The sequence below is a fragment of the Nipponia nippon genome, unplaced genomic scaffold (assembly GCF_047370975.1).
Source record: "Nipponia nippon isolate SJK-2023a ecotype South Korea unplaced genomic scaffold, ASM4737097v1 scaffold_10, whole genome shotgun sequence".
Taxonomy (NCBI): Eukaryota; Metazoa; Chordata; class Aves; order Pelecaniformes; family Threskiornithidae; genus Nipponia; species Nipponia nippon.
In genome coordinates, this window is record NW_028262291.1 from 11,556,852 (window position 1) to 11,570,567 (window position 13,716).

General features: G+C 41.6%; 1 protein-coding gene across 2 annotated transcripts in view; it reads left to right on the top strand.

The window, feature by feature from the left end:
* The first annotated feature begins 5,954 nt into the window (after positions 1–5,954).
* The window catches only part of GALNT18 (polypeptide N-acetylgalactosaminyltransferase 18), a 279,026-nt gene continuing 271,264 nt past the window's right edge, over positions 5,955–13,716 (top strand). The window contains exon 1 of one of the 2 annotated variants that reach the window (XM_087744745.1): positions 5,955–6,160. The gene's annotated coding sequence lies outside the window, so the exon portion shown is untranslated. Of the gene's footprint in view, positions 6,161–6,732; positions 6,768–13,716 lie in introns of those variants that run through there. The other variant, XM_087744755.1, reaches the window with a different exon arrangement.

Here is a 13,716-nt window from a genome sequence, read left to right on the forward strand (position 1 = left end):
CCCATCAAGGAAGCATATATGTTTTTCAATTGTCTGAATTATCATTCTTATCTAAACGGATCTATTGATCATTAATGATCTAGAAACCCTTAGGGCATGACAGGCAAGTGAGAAAAATCCAATAAGCTCTCCACCACTGCAGAATACCAAGAAGCGAAAATGCTACTATTGTGTCCTTATAGCATGCCTGTGTTTCAACTGCATAAATTAGTAAACAGGATCTTCTGGATGCTACAGGCTGACCTTCAGTTCTCTTAGCATATACAGAGATCTACAGAGTACAGCCTTTCATTCAAATGGTACCTATTTTCAAACAATATATTATAAATTAAAATAATATTTATAAAGATAATGGAGTGTATAACATACAAACATAGTAATTGTTATTTAGAGCCTTAGGAGTATCTTTAACATGAACACAGCATTCCTGACAATCCTTTTTTTTTTATTATTATTTAAAGCCAACTCAAGCATTTTTAACAAATGAGTGTGTTCACTTATGTGAAATAAAGACATTGCCAATGAAGACATGACTGAATGTCATAGTTACCTTCCATGCCTTACTGAGTTACAAATCCTGGTGCGTGACCCCTACTATGTGAAAGTGAATGGGATGAGAAAAACCTCGTTTGATTTTTCCATCAGATGTCACCAAAGATCATAATTTTCTATTGGCTTTCAGACATTTAAGCATGTTTATCTGTATATTAAGAAGCAAGAAGTTCCTGTTTTAAGGAACTGCACTAATAAGAGGACCTCTTAGATTTACCAGTAAAAAAGTCTGGTGGTGTACCATAGGTTGTAATATCAAGAAGGATTGCTGGGCAAGGGTATCCGGAGCTAGTCGCTTGAGGCTTGATTCAGACGAAGTGTCTGTTCTACTGTCTAGTGTCTAATTTTTTAATGTATTTTAGACCAGTAAGTCTCTCTAGTTCTAGAGCTCTACTGAAAAATCTTACCCCTTCCACCAGAAATGCCATTTGGATTAAACCACTTTAATTAAAGCATGCAGATTTTGATCTCCTCCTTAAATAATGCTTTTTTCTAAAATATTTTGCTTTGTAGGTGTCAACAGTATCAAAGTTGATGCATGGTCAGAGAGTTTAAGGGATGAAACTTTCTGTAGATTTCATCCTCCCTATAATAACCAGGCTTGAGGCCAAGAGCCCGTCAGCCCCCTCCATATCAGTGCAGCGCAGAAGACATTTCTCAGCCACGTTTGGCACTGCAAGCAGGTCAGCATGTCAGCTCTGATTAGCTGTACGAGGAGTCAAGTGTTCTAGTATGGGCATGGTGCTGCTCTAACCTGCCTTTGGTAGCCACGTTAGTTTATCCTCTGATGTGGACAGCAGGAGCTGTGTTTGCTGTGCTCCATTGCGTGGTACAGACATGCCCTCCCTGCTATGAAATCATTTGTATGTAAGAGGAGAGGGAGGAAGATTCATACCCACTAAAGTCTAATATTCCTCCTTTAAAGCAGTAATGGAATAGTGTGTGCTGAGTACAGTACTGGCTTTTGCCCAGCGAACAAATAAGAACAAAATCAAATAGTGGATAGCAGCTCAGTAAGAGAGCAATCAACCTGTCTCAACTCTGAATAAGGCATGGGTCATGTAGAAGAAATAGTAGATGTGCATGCAGTAAAGGTGTATATTATAATGAATATGCACAGTCTTCATCCTGGTATTTCCTAGTTAATTAATTCTCTTGGCTATACTTTTCATATACTTGTAAATTATTCTTATAAGTAATATATGAACATATTTAAGAAAACTTAGCTTAATGATACTGTATTCTTCATAATAGTTTGCTATTTTTTTAATTCTTGAATGGTGATCTGCATTTTTTTTTCTTGTACTCAGGTGCATATGGGTGTTTATAATATACAGAATAGCAAATGAAATAAAGCTTCAGGTGTATTTTTTGCATACAACGATGTTTGTCTTGGGTTACTTATTATTTTGTCCAACATAAGCAGTGCTTTTCAGGATGATATACCCCAAATAAACTTGCCAGATACCTTTTAGACAACAGACTAGAAAGAAGATCTAATCCTGTGAATACAAATCAACCGTGTTTTATTATTAAGCTAACCTACTATTAAATATAGTGTAGAATAAAGCAGTTTAAAAATCTGCCAGGAATGAAACAAAACAAACAGAAAAAAGGAACAGGTGTTACGGCACGAGAAGCAAGAAATAAGGCTTGATGCCAAGTTCTTGACAAAGTTCTTAACTGGAGAGAGGAAATGGGTTCTGCACAGTAACTGGGAATCTCAAAGGAGTGAACGATGATAAAACCGTGGAGGAGAAAGCGGAGGGAAGAAGATCCTGATCTAACAGCATCAGGAAACAATGCAAGAACTCAGTCTCCCTGCTTACTTGCAGTAGCTGTTAAATAAATTTGGTGTATCTTCTACTTTTGGTAATTGTCACACAGTAAGCGATGTGATACCTTACTCATTTTAGGGGGTCCAGACAAACCAGGTCAGTGATTCACCCTGGTTATGAGAACTCCTTTGCATACCTCCAAGAACCAGTTGGTGACTGGACCAAAAATGTTCCTTCCCTTGGGTGGTCTGGCTGGTGAGTATTCCCTTTTTCAGCCGGCCAAGATGGTGGGTGGTTGTGCTAATTACTTGGCATGCAACACAAGTCTAAAGAGGCCTTTTGTTTGAGTATGGATAATAATAATAAAACATTCACTTTGATTAATGGAGATGACTAATTCATTAATCCGTATCCACTGTTGTATTTTAATAAAAGTGTGTGATATGTATAGATTTCTGCTTCTTGAAAAGACAAGCACTTTATTATTTCCTGATAAATTAATAATGAATATTTTGCTACCTCTTTGATGTTGCTGGAATCAGATTCTATGGGTGACTTTTACTCAGACCACTATATTTCAGGTCAGTTTATCTTGTTTTGTCTGATTCTGATATAACTCAAATGTTTTCCCTTTTAGTCCTCTGCTAAATTGTTACTGTCTTAGGCCATCACCTTTTTACTGTTTACATGCAAGCATTAGGAAAGACATGCGGCATTTGAAGAAATTTACACCTTTCTGCAAGCATGGCTCACTGTAGCATTACGATGCATTAATAATTCTGTACTTAGAACATTAAGATACATCACACAGTATTATAATGAAGCTTTGGGATTTAAGGATATAAGGTGAGGTTGGCACCTCCTTAAGAGGAGTTATGAGGCTAGAGGGAGTTTGCTACTAGAGATCGTCAAGGAATTTTCTTGGGTCCAGACGTGATGCTTTCATTAATGACCTTTGTGCAATAATGAACGGTTTGCTAATGAAACCTGCTGTTGGCATGCATCTGGGAAACATTGCTACTGTGCAAGAGAATTATAGTATGATAAAGAGGAACTGAATAACCTTGAGGACAGGCAAGAGAAGAAATTCAGTAGCTGAGAGAACAGGTTCATGCACTTAGACTGTTCCTAAGAGCTTTCTCCTATGAGACAGTAGCTGCCACCTAACCCAGTCGAGGTCAGGATCCACTAAGTTTCAGTCACTATTCATGTGAAAAACTGCTTATGGCTCGAACATCGTGGCACTTCTACCAAATCAAAGCTGTTTCAAGTTTTACAAGTTATATATTTTCCACTTGTACAGCCCTCCTGGAAACACAAGGGAGGTGGCAACACCCAATAGGCACTGAATAGCACAAGCTTGTTTCACCTGCTTAGTATAAGAAGAAAAGAGAGGCTTAATTCACTTGCCCATCCAATTTGGAGACAGAATCTGAGTCTCTCAGCAGAGTATGTTAGTAAATAGGATCAAGAATATTCTGCTGCAAGTTTTCTGTATTCTCCAGTTGAAATACTTTCACTGTATATATAAAATAATACGAATTGCAACAGAAATGGGACTTGGTCTTACAAACAGGTCATCCAGCTGCCATGCTGTGGGGTCATTTTCACTTTCTGCCCAAAAATTTTTCAAAGTTTTTGTTCGGTTGGTTTTGACAGGTAACTGCCTTTCTCAATGTTAAACTGACTGGCAAATCCATTCCTCAGCAGAAAGGTTTCTTGAAGAAGGGCTTGAGTGTTTGAAACTGCTAGGTTTTTTTCCCAGCTGCACTAGGTGCCATCTGCCTTGACAAATGTTGCTTCCTGTTTTCTAGGCATCTAGTGCAGTTTCACAGCTGGCTTCTGTGCTACTGCTAAAAGCTGGGGCCTAGTTCCCACTCGCCTCCTGTATGCTACTTCTATCCTTTATGTTGCATTATGGTGAAACTCAACAAGAAAAAAAAATGTTACTGACAGGTCAATTGACAAATGTTGATATTAGAACCAGAGACAGGATGGAAGTGTCTAGTAGGCAGAGTGGTACTGCCCCTTGGGCCAGCACTGGCCTCGTGGATGTGATGAAACTGTGCCCAAAGGATCCTTGTTCATCATTAATGTGTTGGAAATGCATAGTACTGTGCTGCTTATGTTCCTGTTCAATTCGGACCACAGCCTTTGCACACCAATTTTAATTCAGAAGGAAAGACTGGTGAAAATGCATTTGAGATGTCCATTGTAACAGCACCAGACGTAACTCGTAATCTCTGCCGACAATAAGTACCGTATCGATCCACAAGGATGGGACCCTTGGAACACAATGCTGCCCAAAAGCTGGGTACTTATCTTTTCTGATTCTTTCTTAAATATCTTCCAGCAGTAGTTCTGCAGTGGCATCTCTCTCTCATTATTTTTCACAATTGAAAGGCTTTCTCCCCTTCTCATGAGATCTTTTGTGCTGTACAATAGGTCTCAGGTTTACTGTTGTTTCAAGTTCCCTCGCGAATTCTTTCCTTTACAAGGAGTTTCAAAGTAATCCTTCTTTACTGATCTTTCACAATCACTAAAACATTGGAAGAGCATCCAGACTGTGACAGAAAACAATAAAGTTAAAGCAATTCCCAGCTGAGGGTGATACAGCACCGTACGTCCATTACATACATTTAGGTGTTAGAGAGAAAATGAAGTAGCTTGTTAAAGTTGCGGCATTGTGCCTGGCTGTTGAAAGGACATACAACATTTCCCACCATTAAATGAGGATTTAATGTTCAGGGTGCTCAAATGCTTCTCATTTTTTCTAAAACAAACCTTCATTAGCATGTTTGTTTAAACAGTACAAACCGTCCCATCCCTGCTGCACAAGAGCAGATGCCAGGGTTTGGTTGCAGCTGCCAGTCCCTCACGATAGGCGCTCACACGTCATCCGCACAATGTGTCTGCTCTGTGCTGGGAAAACACGATTTTTAAAGAGTCAGATTACCGACTGGTGAAAAGTGGAAATAGGTTCATAGAACCAGTGGCAGTAGGTGCAAAACTGTGCCTCTGTTTTAGTTCTTTAATTGCTTTCTGCAGAGTTTTGTTTCTGCATGCAGGGCATTTTTATTCAAGGGTAGTAAGATTCTGGAAACCAGGGTTTGTAATGGAAATTGTGACCAGACTTTAATGTTAGTCTTGCTGACTGTCTGCTGAAAAAGCTGTACCTTAAGAAATACTGACTATGACAAATCTGCATCTACAGTGAAACACAAAAAAAAGAAAACGCATGTACAAATTATAGAGTCCAGTATGGGACCAGGACGGCAAGAAACTTGAGGAGGAAAGCCTTAAAACTCTCTGGAAGTAACAAGCAATATTACCATGTTAATGACACTTAGTCTATACAGACAAACTGTATTGTCTCTACAGGACCATTTTGTGGAGTGCTCAAAGCCCTGACTTCAACAACTGCCCTAGAGAAAAAACAAATTTATTTTTGCTTTGCATTCACCTGCAGTTAAGTTAAATTGCGTGCTTCGTGTTTGCTTAGGGATATCCAGCAAAGCGCATGCACCTGTGTGCAGGGGAGCCCAGCTGAGCCTCCGTGGGGAGGGGCCGGCACTGGGCTAATGGCCGGGCCCACCTGGCCCCACGCTGCCAGAACTTTCTGTGCTGCCCCTGTGCTGGGCACAAGGCAACGCCTGAGGAAGGGCTCCATTGCCTTTGCTCCAAGAGGAAGTGTGGTCTTGAAAGAGATGGTTGTTGGAGGTCTTGCTGCTTTGCCTGGAACTCCAGAAGGACGTTTTTGACCCAGAAATATGGAGTCACATCCGATTTCAGAGGAGAGAAAGCAGCTGCGCAGCCCATAGAAGATGCTGGTAGGTGATGAGGCTAGAAGCCCTTTAATGCTACTCCTAATTATGGGGGGCAGTAGGATCAACTCTCTTTTAATCCCTAGAGTGAAAGTAGAGTGATTTGCTTTTAAATATTGATACTGCTTTTGTGGTCGGGACTTCTCTCTGCAACGGGCCAAGGGCAGCGGGGTGCGGCTCTCCTCTGCTGTCGGGGCAGGCTGCTGCAGCCCCAGCGGTGCGCGGCCGGGGAGCGAGGCGGTGTGCGCGAGGCGGCAAGAGCGTAGCGCCCAGAGGACGCGGCAGCTGCCTGCTGCCCTCGCTGTTGCAACTCCCCCAGGCGCCGTGCTTTCTTGGCCCGCCCTCAGAGCGGCCAGGCAGCCTTCGCGGGGCTCGGGCACCTCAGCCTCCGCACGCCTGGAGCTGTGCGGGAAGGCTGCCGCTAGCAACGGTCCGTCATACCGGCGCCGGTAAACCCGGACGAGGGCCGCAAGATGGCGCCGGCGGGCGGGCGTCCCGCCTTGCCTCGCGCCGCCGCCTCAGGGAGCCCGCGGCTCCACTGGGAGCGGGGAGGCGGCCGCGGTATCGCGGTGCGGCGCCCGGCGGGAGGGACCAGCCCCGCGCTTTCAACTTCGTAAGTCTCTGAGCACTTGAAACAGTACTTTTGCACCGTGTATGAGCACAGCCCACGTTAAACTCAAAGTGCTGCATGTGGTTTCTAGTCTAGGATTCTGGGTTCGGCTTCCATTTTTAATGCCCCTTTGCTTTAAAGCCGTAAGCAAGCTTCTTTTGAAGGGATTGACAACATAAATGCTTCGATTTTTAAGAGTAACAAAAAGCACTTGATCACAGCTTCAAAGCAAAGCTTTCCTGTGTTGTTTGTCCTTACACAAAGACATAGTACTATCAACATGCCCAGGGTGGTTTTTGAAGTATCTTGAATTTGTCTGGTGGTAGTATGTGGGGAAAAGTGTTTCCTGGGGGAGGAAAGAGCTTCTATCCTGTTCACTTTTAATTCTTTAGCAGACTTGAGAGAGGAGAAGGCTGGGTATGGAAGGTTAGGTTCTTCCCCTCACTCCTAAAAGAGGTTTGTTTCTCACAAGAAAGAGAAGAAACTCTTGGTGGACAGTTTGACTAGGTGGTTCAGACTTAGCAGGAAGCCTGTGGGGAACTGGGTGAATTCAGTCTCTACCAACAACGCTAAACCCAGGCATCTCCGTCCGTAGTAGTTTTATTCCTGTCTCTGTCCTCTTCGTTAATGTAGATATGGCCTAGAAGGCAAAGTAATATTATGCCTTAGTCTTTATGAGGGATCTTGCTTCCAAATGTAGGGACCCACAGCAGAGTGGGAATGAGGTTATGAAATTACATCTGAAGTAAAGGCAACTTTGATGGTAAGGGCTGGGGAGGAGGATGTGAGGAGTTCTTTCAAGCCTGGCAGGACAAACTGGTCTAAAGTGAGGATAGCTTAAAAAAAAAAAATCTTCAGTTATGATTGCCAGAGGAACACCTAAAGCAGCCTTCTGATATGAAGAAAATGCCAAAAAATGCGTCTAGCTAATGGAGTCCAGTCAATTTTTGAAAATAATCTGAGTGGCTGTGTCTGAACTAAGTTTCCTGTCATCCCTAGAGAGTCTATTCCAGCTCTAAAACCTTATTTTAAGAATTAACTCAACATTTCAAAACAAGCTGTTGGAATTTCAGTGGTGCTGCAATGGGCCATCTGCTATTTTTCTAATTCTAGCTTATGTTCGAGTAAATCTCATATTCACAAAAGTATGTTCTAGCACTTGCATGTTCTGTCACTGTGTGATCCTCTTGGTTTTATTCATAGATTGCGTGGGTACCTGGGGATGGGGTCTCGGAACTGAAAAGGTTTCTGAGGTCTGTTCAGAAAGGTCTGTACCCTTTCTTTTTTCTGAATGTAAGAAATAGTTCTAAAGAGCACGTGTTTTATTACTCTGAAAAGGAAATGAGAGGAGGATCAGTCATGGTAATCTCTTCTTGATTCTGTGTAGCTTTCGGTGATTTGACTTCCAGAAAGAGTACTATGCTATCATAAACACTTATACTTCTCTAAATAAAAGAATATGCTCAGGGTTTTCTTTCTCTCTCTTTTTTTGATGTTGTTGCTGCTATGAAAGCATGAACTGCATAACTGATGGGCAGATTTCCAAAATGTATAAATACTTAGCGAGGTTAACGTTCCAGAGGAATAACAATATGGAGAACATCTTGATTCTGGTTAACCTAGCAGTTGTCAAGGGTTGGGTCTTCTCTACATTCCAGGTTACTTTAATAATTTCCTGTATTTCTGGGAGATCTGCACATACCATCTTTTAAGTTGGTTTTCCTGTTACTGTATACAATTAGTTATAGGCTTATGTTTTAATAGTTGCACTGAAGTTTCACACAAAGAATAGGGATGTTCGGATCTGAGTCCTTCCCCAGTGTGTTAGGCCAAGCCCTTTGGCATCTAGGTCCAGGTGACTTCTGTTCCTGTCTTTTGGATCACCTACTCTTAGTGTAACTTAAGTCTATCATAGTATTACTTATACTTTATCAAAGAGATAGCTTCATGAAATACTGCAGGAAGGACGTTTTTACTCTTTCATGGGCAGAACACCTAATACTGTTTCCAGTCACATGAGCCATAAGAGAACCAGAGAAGGATCTGTGTTTTAACTGTTGTACTATTAAACGCTAGGTACATTATGTGTGACTACTATTAATAGTTAAAAAGCAATTTAATACTAAGCTTTATTGTACAATGAAGCAAAACAAACATGTTTTCCTCCTCCCTTTCACAAAACCAGAGCTCGCTATCTGGAGACTTCTAAAATGAGCTGGTATTAGGGAGCTCCTTGAAGAAAAATTAAATGTGGGGTAACTAATAGAGTTTACTTAAACTTGGGAAATTATATTGCCTGTTTCCAAGCACAGTAAGCTGTAATACTTACTCCATAAGAGAGCACTGAAATCACTTGACTGTTACAGACTTGTGCGATAAACGTACATCATGAGTGCACTTCTTGTCTTGCTGTAAACCCATAGCTGACGCTGTACCTGCAAAAGCACACCTTTTCACACCCAAAAAGTCAACCATAGCTTTATTTGTAACCTAGTACCTGAGATTGCCATGTAATTTACACCCACCCCTGATGGGGAGAGCTTGTTTTCCTCATGCCTAGTATATGAAGAAGTAGCCAGGTTACAGAGCAGTCGAGTCAGCACAGTGCCACAGAAGCTGAACTTTTTACTGCTGTGGCTTTTGTCGCTGCTCATCACCATACAGTCTTGCCCTCTCCTTTGCAATGGCTCCAATGCATGGCTGACTCTGCAGTGAGTCGACTCAGAGAGCTGAACTGTCTACCAGAAATCCTCCTGAGTTTGCTCCTTGTTGGGTGCCAGTTCTAGAAAAAGTGCTGACATGCATAGCCTGGGGTAGGCAGTTCCTGCATTCAGACATGCGTATGTGCCCTAAACGTTGCCCTCTGAACAAGGCATAATCAGACTAAGATGGAAGAGGGGCGACTGAGGTGGTTGCTGGAGAATGCTTTCTGACTATCCTCTAATACAACTAGATGCGTCAGATGGTGGAAGGTTGGGAGACAGAAACAGAACTAAGGAGAGAAGCTACTCTGTGCGTATGGATTGAACTCAGTTGTCAAGGGTTGGGTCTTCTCTGCATTTCAGGTTACTTCAATAATTTCCTGTAGTTCTGGGAGATTCAGTCAGGGCTGTAGGACACCAGAGCACCACCTTTGACTTGGGAACTCTGTCCACTGTAAATCTCTGGAGGCTGGAACGATATTTTGGAGAAAAAAATAATACTGTTTTGTGCTCCCTATGTGCTCTTTCTGGGCTATTTGCTGTGGGCTGCCGTAGAGGACGGGTTCTAAGTCAAGCAAAGACTTGTTCTGACCTGTGTTCAGACACTGTGTTAAACACCTAGCTGGCTTAGGAAAGGAATTGGACTCCTAGGAATTCTACTGCCTTGCTTATAGACGATCGCCTGTAGTAGGCTGGCTGTATGCAGGTGTAACGCAAAGGGCTCCTTTTGTACCCCGCTGCAGTTAACAGCTGCTGGGTTTTAAAGTGCTGAGTGCACTTCATCTAGGGATAGGTAATCTCTGTATTTCAGGTATCTAAAATAAAGTAGGTGGCTGTAGGTGCTAGAAAGGAAGCAAACCTCGGCTGCAAGAAGGAAATGGATTCAGTCTGTTTTCTTTCTCAATACTACATTCCTCAGGGTTTTTTTGAGGATTTCGAAATGCTTCAGGTCATATGTAACACAGTGCCTGTGCTTTATATATGGATGTGTATACAGGCACATGTATGTCCTCTGTGGGTGGTGAGGTGCAGAATAAAATAATACTAAAATACATAATTTTGAAATGTACTTCTCAATAGTACTCACTACCCAATTGGAATAGTGCAAAACCCAAAAAATTCAAGAGATAAATGAAGAGCAAAATACGAAATGAGAAGAGCAGCCTGCCAAATGCTGCTCGACTGCGCTCTTTGGCAAGGTGATTTCTGTAGGTGTTGACCTTTCAGAAGCTATTTTGAAAGAAGGCAGCATTTTGGTTAGCAAATGCAGGGAGCACAAGTACTTGCAGTCAGCAGAAGGTTTGCAGTGTCAGGCTACCATACAGAGCAGCAAAGAATTCAGTGCTATTTATATTCCTTTTCATTTGTGAATTTTCAAGGCCTTTGCCTCATTTAAGTCCAAGTATTGCCAGATGTTGAATATTTTCAACTGCCAGTGAAGTCACTAGGATGTGAGGTCAGTTAGGACATAATGAGATGCTGAGCTCATAAGGTCAGCCTTATCCTGACTCTTCAGAAGAAATTTTACTGAAACACAACCGTGTTACTTTAGTCCTCATCTCCCATATTTGTTAAAAAAGGCTACTATCTAGGCAGAGAAAAATCTGTACAGGTAAGTTTTAGGCAAAGGAGAATGGTTATTAAAGAGCAGTTGTTGTTAGCATTCTCTTGGACACCAGTATAGTCTGGATTAGCATAGTCATGTTGTGATTAATGGCCTTATCAAAACTCAGAAAAATTACAGAACTTACACAAAGGAATGCAATATCCCCTACCACGACAGAACTTAATAACAAGTCAAAGCATGAAACAGTGTTTGATGTCATTAATAAAATTTATCATGGGATGCAGAAAAGTATTTGCAACTGTTTCAGTCCTTGAGGAAAAAGCAGGTATGACAGCTGTGGTGATAGAATAGATAATACATTAAAGAAAAATTAACATATCTTTGGGGATCTTTTTAGCAGAAGGTGAAGGGAAGCTTTTCTTCATGAGGGGAAACTGCAGTTGTCTGAAAGCATGAAGAACATCATGGTTAGAAATCTTCACTCTTAAAGCAAGTATTCTTAAAATAGACCCCCTTACAGGTGCCTGCATGTTTTACATAACCAGTGCTAATTGTTCAAATAGCAGTTTCAGCTGCAGTTGTGTCAGCTAATGACTCCTTATAAAGAATGCACCCACTATTTTCCTCCCCTATTTTGGCTAATAATATCCTATAGTAATGAAAATGCGGTGAGAATTCAGGTCCTTAGTTCTTAGTTTTAGCTAAACCATACCATAAAACTTATTAAATCTTCAGAACTTTGAGTCACTGTATTCTTGTCTTGCCTAAATAGTTGTCTGGCTTTGCCTTTCCTTGAGCACTGAAATCTGCAGGTTTTGTGGCCTGTCCATTCTGTGTTGGTTTCATCCCCCTAAAAGATGAGCATGCTTTTATGATTACGTGGTCTCACATACCTGTGAAATAGAAGACAACAGGCATACTGATCAAGTCATGAGGCACAAGTGTCGAACAGTACATCTAGGAATAGCCTAAGATCATATCTAGAAGGAGGCTGATTTTAGGATTCTGCTGCTACAATCACTTATCAGATAAGCTGTGCCCAAATTTGCAGAGAAAGAAGTCCATGCTGCCACTGGCATCAAATGAATACATGTGGCATTGAGATAGAAGCGTACCTTTCAGTCACTCGAAATCTGGCACAAAATAGGCAGAAATTGTAGAAAAGGCACAATGGTTGTCTTGCAAAGGTAGACAGTGCAAAGTTGAGAGAAGCAGGAAGGTCTACAGGATGCAAGATGTCTACAGATTTTTAACCCCCCAACACTGGTACAAAATACTGAGCATGAGAAAATTCCAGGATTCCCTGTGAGAGGCTCTTGCTGTTGCCCAAGTTCTTAGTAATCTGACCACCACCTGTGTTAGTGCTGCTGATAATGATGGTCACCACGCATACTAGTGTCCTTGCCTTGAAGGCAGGAATCCGCTCACCTCAGTTTGGCTGACAATACAGGTACAATCAAGTCCTCCACTGGTTCAGGAAGTAAATATTTTTAAGTCCAAATATTCCTGTAAGAATGCAGCCTGTTCATGGCTTTGGGCATTGATGAGATCATCTTGATCGTGTTCAGAGGAGGGGCAGAGGTCGATTTCCAGTGTTTCTTCTGTCAGCAAATTGGTGATATTCTGTCCTTCCTAACACTGTAAACTGGCACTTAAACATCTAGTTCTTATCATATTAATGAGGAGATATTTTCATTGCTGTAACTGAATGACTTAAAATAATTGAGAGCTCACTGGGCATGTGGCCAAAGCTCTGAGCTAGAAAAATCAAATCATTTATGGATTTTTCTCCTTATTCAGCCTACTTGAACCACCTACTGATGCAAGGCCTGGAGGTCACAAGTTGTCATAAAGCTGAATGTGAGATTATTTGAAATGAATCTCATCAAGTTGGCTTAGATTCATATAAAACTGCGGTATACTCCCTTACCCCAGCTAAGCTCATCTTTCTGCAGAGCTTTCTAAGCTCATCTTTCTTTTTTTGACTTTCTATTTTTGTCAGTCTGAACCATCCAGTTGCAGAGAACTTGAAGAAGGCCTATGCAACGAGTTGTATTTTGAACAAGAAGCCTCACAACTAATTGGTAACAGTCAAGCATGCTCTATCAGGATGTGGGCTACATCTGTTGATTGCTTCTTGAAACATTTCTTCAGCTGGGATCTGTTCACTGACTTCTGAGATGCCTGCCAGAAAAAAATGCCAAATGTTTCTAAGATCCTGAAGAATGCATATTAGCTGCCTGCGATAGGATCCATTTCACTGCATGTCTGAAGGAGGAACATCTGTCTGATAGTAACTGTGTTCCTCCGAGACAGTGAAGTTGCGCACCTCCGTTACTCTGGCTTGAAGAGATCTCTGCAGTCAGAAGCTGGGTTCTAGCTGGAGTGGTGAATGATGCCAGGGTTACTTCAGCTCTTAGACTATTAACATTAGCACAAGAAGGAGCAGAGTATGGGAGCTGTGTGCTGACCTGAAAATGAAATGCGTGGATGTTCTCACTTGATTTGCTTACCCTGTTGTAAGTGTGGTTTTAATGCTTTTTTTAGTATGGCACCGTCCTTGGGCACTGTTAAACATAGCGCATATGCCTATCAGCATAATTCTAGTTCATTCTCTTCCAATTCTCCTGATTATTTTTCAGGAGGTTATTAAAAAAAACAAAAACAAAAAAACCCCAAAAAC